The sequence below is a fragment of the Manacus candei genome, unplaced genomic scaffold (genome assembly GCF_025592945.1).
Source record: "Manacus candei isolate 608988 ecotype Guabito, Panama unplaced genomic scaffold, ASM2559294v1 h1tg000020l, whole genome shotgun sequence".
NCBI lineage: Eukaryota > Metazoa > Chordata > Aves > Passeriformes > Pipridae > Manacus > Manacus candei.
This window is the reverse complement of record NW_026138068.1, coordinates 1,860,394-1,869,329: the sequence shown is the minus strand read 5'-3', so window position 1 is coordinate 1,869,329 and position 8,936 is coordinate 1,860,394. Positions and strand designations below refer to the sequence as shown.

Sequence of the window (8,936 nt, the reverse complement as noted above, 5' to 3'; positions counted from 1 at the left end):
CATTTGTCAGGATGAGAGATGGAGACACTCCGCGCTCCAGATTGCCAGCGCCAGTCAAAAATAATGATATTAAATTAAAGGGATATTGTCATCTGGAAGACCAGGGAATCATAGGATAGAATCATTGAATGGCCTGGGTTGAAAAGAACATACAGATCATCCAGTTCCACTCCTGCCACGGGCAGGGACACCTTCCACTGGAACAGGTTGCTCCAAGCCCCGTCCAACCTGGTCTTGGACCCTTCCAGGGATAGGGCAGCCACAGTTTCTCTGGGCAACCTGTGCCAGGGCCTCACCACTCTCACAGGGAAGAATTTATTCTTAATATCCAGTCTAAACCTACTCTTTGTCAGTTTGAAGCCATTCCCCTTGTTCTGTCACTACGATCACGTGTTATGACTGTTTTAGGAGCATGAAAAACTTTATGTGGGCTCCCCAGTGCCACAGGGGAAGGACTCACCCGCTGCCACCCCGGACACACTGATGCATTATTTATTTGTGCTAAAGCAGAAGGACTTTTAAAAATCTCTCTCCTCCAGCTTCCTCCCTGCAATTCAATCCCTCTGGAAGTGGCAGCGGAGCTGGTTTCACTTTGCAGAGCTCATTCATTAGCAGATTAAGGCTCTCCTTGTGTTCCCAACATCGCTGGGGGAAATTTATGTTCCGGCAAAGTATTCACGGGTTCCCTGAATCACCAAAGTGTTTCTCCTCTGTAAAGTCTTAAAAAAAAAAAAAAAAAAGAAATAAAAAAGGGTGGAAATCGGGAGGTCAGAACTGCTTAATAGTATCTCCTTGAAGGCAGTGCCAAAACACCCACCTTTTGAAGTTCGCTATTCCGGGACGGATCTCTTCCCCGGCAAAGACGCCGTCGCCCTTTCAAGTCCTTGTGAGCGACTTCAGGTGGTTAAAACATTTGCTGAGAAGAATGAAAGCTCCTTTTTATATTTTTTTTTTCCCCCTGAATAAAAAGCAATCTTTCTTCCTGCCTTACTAATAGCTTTGATTAAATTATCTCTGAAAAAATCTAAGTGCTGTTCACAAATCCGTAATGGTTTTATTCTTATCGCCGGCCTCTACTGCAACATGGGAAGCAGATAAATAAGCTGCAGAGAAGGTATAAAACTGCACCAGAACCTGCCAGAGAGATGAGCTGAAAATGTTTGAACTGAAACAAATGAGCGGTATGAATAGCCCTGCTCCGAGAGGGAATTTATTCAATATAATGTATTTTCACAGGGAGGATGATACGTGTTATAATTGCGCAGAGGAGTCGCTCTCCTGAAAGCAGATCTAGCTATTATTTTAATTTCCCAACCTTCAGCATTTGCTGGATGGGGAGTGGTGACTGGTGCAGCTTCATATATTCAGAGACACTGAGTCTCCCAAAATTGGTCCTGGATGGCAACTCTCGTCCCCCCTGGGGTCACGGATGCCTGGGGAGATGCTGATACTTCCCTGGGCAGAGGAGCTGGAAAGGTCCCAAAAAGAAGCCAGATCACCCCAAAAACTTCTCTAAACCCATTAAGAAGTCAGATCACCCCCAAACAGGTCAAAGATCAGTACCAGAGGGCAGGAGCTGGGGAGGAGGGAGGCAGAGAGAGGATGAGCCCTGGAGGTACACACTGGGCTGCTTTGGGGTGCTCAGTGGAGGAGAGATGCACGTGCACATGTGGAATCATTATGGACAGGAGTGAACAGGCTGCTGCTCTTCCCACAGACTCCTGCACTCTTGCAGCAGCAAAAGAAACCCAAACACCTGTGGCACGGGTTTTGGGGGAAAAGGAATAGTGGATTCCAGGATTTCTGTCACCAAAGGCAGCCTCAGGTGAGGAAGCGCTTGCTCGGACAATACATCCCACAGTATCAGGGGCGTGTATGGCGATCGCCACTGAGATAACCAGCTGTCGGGAGTGAGAGCTCCAGCCTGGCTTTCACCCCGCGTTCGGTGCGGCTTCGACACTTCGAGGTGCCCCCCGATGCCCCTTTGGGCCGCAGGACTACAACTCCCACGTCGCTCCGCGGCTGCCCCGCGGCCCCAGACGCGCGGCGGCCCCGCGCGGTGCACGCCGGGAAGCGCAGTCCCGCCGTTCGGATTTTCCCGCGGACCCGGGGAGGGGGGAGGAGGCCCCGCCCCCCCCGCAGGACGCGGCGCGGTCGCCATGGCAACGCGCCGGGGGCGGGGCCGAGCCGCGTGCGGCCGGCGGGCCCCGCGCGGGGCGCTCAGAGCCCTCAGAGCCGCCGCAGCCGCGCGCCGGGCGGGAGCCGTCACCGGGGCCGCCCCCGCCGCGCCCCGCGCCCCCCGCCCCGACCGCGACCCGCGCCCGCCGCCCCCGCCGACATGGAGCGCTGAGCCGCGGCCGCCTCTGCCCCCCCAACCCCGCGCACCCCCTCCCCATCACCACCACCACCCCCCGCCCCGCCCCGCCGGGCACCGACCGCCGCCGCACAAAGGAAGCGGGGCAGCCGCGGTGTGATGCCCCCGGGGGTCCCCGCGCCGCCCCAGCCCAGCCGCGCCGGGTGGATTTAATATTTTTTTTTTCTTAATTTTTTCCCCACCCCGCTTCCCCCGGGATATTTTTGTCGCTTCCCCCGCCGCCCCTCCCGCGTCGCCCCCCGCCGTGCCCGCGGGGCCGAGCGGCGGGTCCCCACGCTGGCCGCGCTCGGGGCGGGGCGGGCCGCCGGCGGGGCGCGGGGCCGGGCGGGCGCCGCCGCTGCTGCTGCGCGGCCCGGGGGGGGCGGCCCGGCGCGCCCCGCACCGCAGCGCCCGCAGCCGGCCTGGATCCAGCTCTGACGGTAACGGGGGTCCGGGCACCGGGGAGGTTTGCGGGGGAGGGGGTTACCGCAGGGGGGTCGCGGGGACCGGGGAGCTCCGCCGGCTCTCCCGGGGCGCAGCGGAGGCGGCGCCGCCGCAGCGCCGGTGCCCGGAGGTGCCTGGAGGTGTCCGCGGAGCCGCCGCCGCTGCCGGGGCCCGGCTCGCCCTTCGCTACCGGAGAGGAACGGGAACAACTTTTGGGGTCTTTTTTGTGGTTTTGGGTTTTTTTTATTATTTTTTTCCCCATCCAATTTTTGATTTTTTTTATGGCTTTTTGAGTCGCCTGACTCGTAAGTGGAAATAAAATATCCACGGGTGCCTCCAGGAGGAAAGCTGAGACACTTCCAGCGGGAGCCGACCGGGAGCTGCCGCCTTTGCTGCGACCCTTTTCTGCCCCTTTTCGCCTGGAAAAAAAAGGGTTTTTCTCCTCCTTCCCGGGCAGGGAAGCGCCCGCTCCCACCAGGACACCAGAGCGGGTGGTGGCAGAGCAGGACCCCGCCATGGACCCCGCGCTGGTGTGGATCCCGCCGGTCACAAAGGAGAGGGAAGAAGGACCCACCCAGCGATGGTTTATTTAACACCCGTCTCCCGGCTGCCTCCGCCGGGTCAGGAGGCTCTGCTGGGGAAAATACTCTCTGGAAAAAGCTCAACTGCGGAGGAAGCATCCCTGAGCATCCCTGTGGCATCTTCTGGACCATCGGCGCTGGGAATAGGATTCGCCGGGGATGAGGCGTCGTGGTCCCCGAGAGCTCCTGGGCAGCACGGCTGGGCATCCACCGGGACAGCCACTGGCTCCAGCCGGGGACAAGCGGGCTGTCCCCAGCAGAAATGAGCTGTTCCCGGTGCCAGCAGCTCAGCCCCAGCATCCCAGTCCAGCTCCGGGAAAAGCCATCGCATCGTGGGAATTTAATGACTGGAGAGGCAGGGCCTGGACGCAGTGAGCCAGCGGCACGGCACAGCTCCCTGCAGGGCACGGTTGCAGCCGGGCTCGGCTCCGGCCCTGCCGGGTATTTCCGTGGAGAGGCAGCGGCAAAGTTTTCCAGCCGTGCACGGTGTTTTCTGAGGGATAAATTCATTGGCATCGGGCAGTGGTGGTTCGCCTGGCTCTGGTTGTTGGGATCTCTGTAGGGAGGTTTTTGATATATATTTATGTGTGTGTGTATATACATATATATATATATTTATATGTGCATCCTCCTGCTTGGGATGCTCTTGACCTGCAGGCAGCTTGGCTGGGTGGATGATGGGCTCTCATGGAGGGCAGAGTGGCTGTGGGGCACTGCGGGCATGAGGACAGAGCCACGTGGCTCCTCTCTCACTAAGGAGCGTCCCGTGTCTTCCTTGGGATGATTTTGTGGGATTTGGCAGTTTTACACCTTCCTGTGCTCCTGCAGAGGGTTTGACCGTCTGGTGTGCCGGGCACATGCCTCTGGTCAGTGGCCAAACAAGTGGAATTGCTCTGGTGGGACCCTGGCTGGCAAAGCTCTCGCACCGGGGCTCGGGCACTGGGGGGTGAGGTGGGAAATATCCCTGGCAGAGGCCACCTGGCATGCTGGGAGGGATTCTTCTTGTTAGGGATCCATAAAACTTTGAGGAGTGGGTTCGAGGTACCGGGAGCCGCGGTGTGAGCCGGGTGCGGTCGGGCCAGGGCTGCCGTGGTGGAAGGAGAGGGGAGCTCTCGCCGCGGTGCCTTCTGCTAACCTTGTATGTAGAGCGGGGGAAAGAAAAGCCATTGCCTGGCTGCTGGAGCACAGCTCGTTTTCCCAGCTTCGGGAACAGTTTTCCTGCTGGGTGGTGAGTCGGTACCGGTGGGGCACGTTTTCTGTGCCGGAGCAGCGCTGGCTGCGAGCTGGGCCCCGTTTCAGCCGACTGTAGCATTAAAAATTGAAATATCTTGGTGTGAATATTTATCTCCAGGCTGGAGCAAGGAATTCCATTGAGGGAGGAGGTGGGTGGCTGCTGCCAGGCTGTACCCTGGGGACAGAGCCCTCGGGGAGGCCACATCACCTCAGTTTTTAAACCCCTCTGGTTATCTCTTATTTGAGCCTGAAATTTTTCCATCCTCAGCAGGCTGCAAGGGAGCCACTTTCCTCCTGGGGCTGGTTTTCAACTGCAGGCTGCTGCCCTGCCCAGGGAAGGGCTCTGGCTCCAGGGCCGAGGGTGTCCTGGGTCCCACGACCCCGCGGTATCTGTGCCGAGCCGGGCGCTCCGACCCCGCGCTGCCCCCGCGCTCCCGCCGTGTGTGCGGCATCAGTGCCGGGCGTTTGCATCCCTGCCAGGCGGCGGAGTTAATTTTTGCCTGGAGCGGGTTTCCTGCGTGTCCTCAACTTGTGTGGGAAAATGTGCGGTGGAGCCGGGCAGCCCCGCTCCCTCTCCGGCCTGATCCTGCGGCACAGGGAGCCGTGGCCTCGGGAATGTGCGGTGGGAGCCAGCTCACCCCGCCACCCTCCTGCTGTCGCGGTACCACGGGCAGGTCCTGAGCAGGGGGGATGTCGGGGTGATGGTGTTGGTGGCCTTGTGGCCTCACGGCTAATTTTGGGGACAGAGCAGGCTATCCGTCCCTGTGTAAGGTCCTTTGCTGGTGGTGTCTCGTCCTGGGGTGGAGGGGCTCTGTGTGTGACACCCCCCCCAAGGCTGGGGATGCTGCAGCTGGCAGGGTGGGCCGGGGGCTGCACCTGCCGGGACCCCTCTCCCGGCCCCACCGGCATCTGTGCCGCCGCATGTCCGTCTGCAGCGGGCGCATGCATGCAAAAAATAAGACATTTCTTCTTTCTCTTCTGCCTGCGCATTCCTCAAAAAGCTAATATTCATGAAAGGTAATTCAATCAAACCACGATGCCTATCAGCTAATGCAGCAAAGCTGGCGCAGGGGTGAGAATGGGAGCCAGGAACACAAAAGCCCTGTTTTATTACCTCCTGCTTGCCTGAGAATTGCTTTTCTCCCTCGAGTGAGCCGGCTAAAGCTGGCTTTATTATGTTAACCTATTTGCGTGTCAAGAGCTATTGTGCCTCTCTTTATCTGTGTTTGTATTTGCTCGATGCAGGGAATAAAAGGACGAGGCGAAAATGGATGGCTGGTCAGTGCTCCGCACTCTGGGGGCACTGATTGGTTGCTAAGTGATTTGCATCCCCGGTAATCGCTTTTATCTCGGAAGGATGTCGTGTATAATTATAAGCCTACTGACATCTTTTGAAATCTGCCTAATGGGTGTTTTTAATTTACATGGGAAGCAGGGGCTATTTGTGTTGCTCTGATTACAGGTTGGGTGAGTATATGGGCTAAAATAGAGATATTTCCATAGATGTGGGGCACCGGGAGGGATGAGGCTGGGATTTTTGGCGAGTCCCTGCTCGCCCAGGGATGGATGGAAGAGCAGAAGTCACCGTGTGTGAGTTTGGGGTTTAATCCCTCAGCCCAGTACACAGACTGGGGTGCTGCTGGTCTGTGTGCTCAGCCCCTGTGTGGGCTGGTCCTGTAGCTATCCTGTGAAATACAACAGGAGGTGGGCTCCTGGCTGCTGCCAGACGTGGCTGGCTGTGGCTGTGGATTTCCAGGACCCCCCTCTGCAGCCTGGGATGAGGCACAGGGGGGCTGTCACTGAACCCCCTGGCCTGGCCATCTGTGCCAGCACGGGGGCGATGGTGCTGACCTGGGTGGCACACAGAGCTGTGCTGATGAGGGGACAGACTGAGGTTCTGGCTCAGCCTCCGGTGCAGGGAGTGCCTGAGGGCTTTGCTGGACCAGGAGGTACCTATGAACCTGTGTCTGTGGGCCTTGGAAACTGGTGGATCCTGTGGCTCCATCAGAGCCATGGCTGGTGGGTTCACACGGCCGTGGTGGAGCCGCTGTGTTCACTCACAGAAATAAAGCTCCTGAGCACCTGCAGTCCCGCTGCCAGCCCTGGACACCTGCATCCAGGGGGATCCCAATGGGCTGCACACCAGAGCCTGCCGAGGTGTTAACAGGGTTTGGGGTGTGCTCCTGGTGTCGGAGGCATTGGGAGGGCTGTGGTGCAACTCTTGGGTGGGCAGCGGGATGTGGGTGCTCTTGGGTGCAGAGGAGCCGTGATGTTGGAAGCATCCTGGCAGGAGCGCCGTGCCGGCCATGCCAGCGGCATGCTCGGTCTTCCTGCTTTCTGCCTCCTTGCTGGTAAATTGTCAGAAAGGAGGAGATTTGAGGTGCAGGAAGTGGGGAGACGAGGGGCCTTGGGTTCCCCCCAGGGGACACCTCAAACACACAGAGGTCCTGACACGAGGTCGGTGCTTGCGACGGGCGCCGGGGCTGGGCTGGATAAGAGTGCAGGGCAGGTCCCAGGGGTAGGTCACCCACAGGGGCAGCTCCAGCCAGCTGCTTCCTTCCTCTTCCTCCTCCTCCTCCTCCTCCTCCTGCTTCCTCAGAAAAGGTCATAACTGAACCACAAGCACGTGCCCAGCTCCCTCAGGCCGTGTGCAAGGTGACCCCATCAATTTGCAGGGCTGAGGTGGTTCTGTGGCACCGTGGGCAGTGTTGTGCTGAGCAGTGTGGGATGCCAGGCTGGTGGGAAGCACAGGGCATGGGAAAAGTTGATATAGGGGGTGAATGCTGGACCCCATGCCTTGGACCCTGGGGTGCTGTGCCCCCCTGCACAGGCAGCCCCATCCCATCCCACCCCGTCCTGCTGGCGAGCAGCGCGGGCACCGCTATTTATGGCTGGCTGTAAACAAACTCCCAATGAAAGAAAGTTAATGACCTGAGACTGACAGGAGCCTGCTGGGAGTTTTTATAGCCCCTGGGACTCCTTTTGCTAAAGAGAGAATACATCAGCGTTTTAACCCAAAACAGCGAGAGCCGGGTGGTACAGGGACTGCGGGATGGCCTCAGCATGGGGAAGTGGAGGGGCTGGTGCTGGGAGAGGAGGGGGTTTTGGTGGGGGGAACTCACTCTTGGCTCCTTGAGACTGGGATGTGCAGCCCCCTCCTCGATAGGCACATCCCAGTCCCGGCACTGGGGGCTCTCCAAGGCTTTGCCATCTGCCTCTTGTAGGTCATCTCTGCCACGCTCCAGGCGAGAGTGGGGGCTGGCTTAGCGTGGCTGGTAACCACACACTAATAAAGCCTTAATACCCTGCAGCGGGGAGATTTCGCTGTCAGAGATAAATATTCATATTGCTTTCCAATTCAGCCTTGGCTGCACGACAAGGGCGCTGTGGGGGGAGACGGGAAGGCTGCAGTGTGGGGTGCTCCAAGCGCCACTGACTGCCCTGCCTGCTCCTGCCTGCCTGCCTGTTGTGTTTGATATCGTGTCCTGGCTAATTGTGGGGTGTGAATATCATCCCTGGTGCTCTGGGATGGCAAGTGTGGCACAGGGTGCCCCTCTCACCCCGCTCCCCGCCTGCTCCTTCGCCGCCGCCTCGCACGCGCAGCCTCCATCTGCACGCGACGCTTGATTTACCGAGAAGAGCTGGCAGTTAAACCTGACAAATTGAAGGCGGTTTTAAGTGGTTCAGGTTAATTAATAGTCAGGGAAGTATCAATTTTTTAAGGGATGCTCTTGGCTCGCAGGGAGAATTGGAGCTTGACTTTGCCTTTGGAAATAACACCCATCTGCGCGGGTGCCCATGAGCAGGGGGATGGAGCCTTGGGAGGGGGATGGAGCTGGGCAGGGGGTTGAGCTCAGTGCCATCACTCTGGTTCCTGTCCCAGCCTTACATTGCTGCTGATGTTTTGGACCTCGTGTGGCTGGTGCTGAGGCATTTGCCAGGATGAGGAGGGCTGAGGCCATCCTGCATGGCCCAAGCCCTGCTGCTCATCTCAGTGCCCTGTGGGGCTCTGGTTGTCCTCTCTCCTTTCACGATGACCTGCTTTGGTCTGTGCCATGGCAGCAGCCTCGGTGTGTAAACTGTGCCAGTAACCAGAGAGCTTCAGCCATAGCCACCTCTAATGGCACAGCTGGGTGACCGTGGGGGTCTGTGCTCCCGTGGCAGACCTGGGGATGAGCAGCAGCATTAGTGGGACCATGGGGGTCTATCCTGGGCTGGGACTGGGAGGTGATGTGGATGAACTGGAGCAGCACCCACTCCCCTGGGTTCCTGTGCATGTGGCCCATGTGCTCACGTGAGCTCGAGCCATGGGGAATGCCAAGGGG

General features: G+C 58.7%; 1 protein-coding gene across 1 annotated transcript in view; it reads left to right on the top strand.

The window, feature by feature from the left end:
- The first annotated feature begins 2,696 nt into the window (after positions 1–2,696).
- FAM222A (family with sequence similarity 222 member A) overlaps positions 2,697–8,936 on the top strand; it is a 30,431-nt gene continuing 24,191 nt past the window's right edge. The window contains exon 1 of the mRNA XM_051785495.1: positions 2,697–2,793. The gene's annotated coding sequence lies outside the window, so the exon portion shown is untranslated. The remainder of the gene's footprint in view (positions 2,794–8,936) is intronic.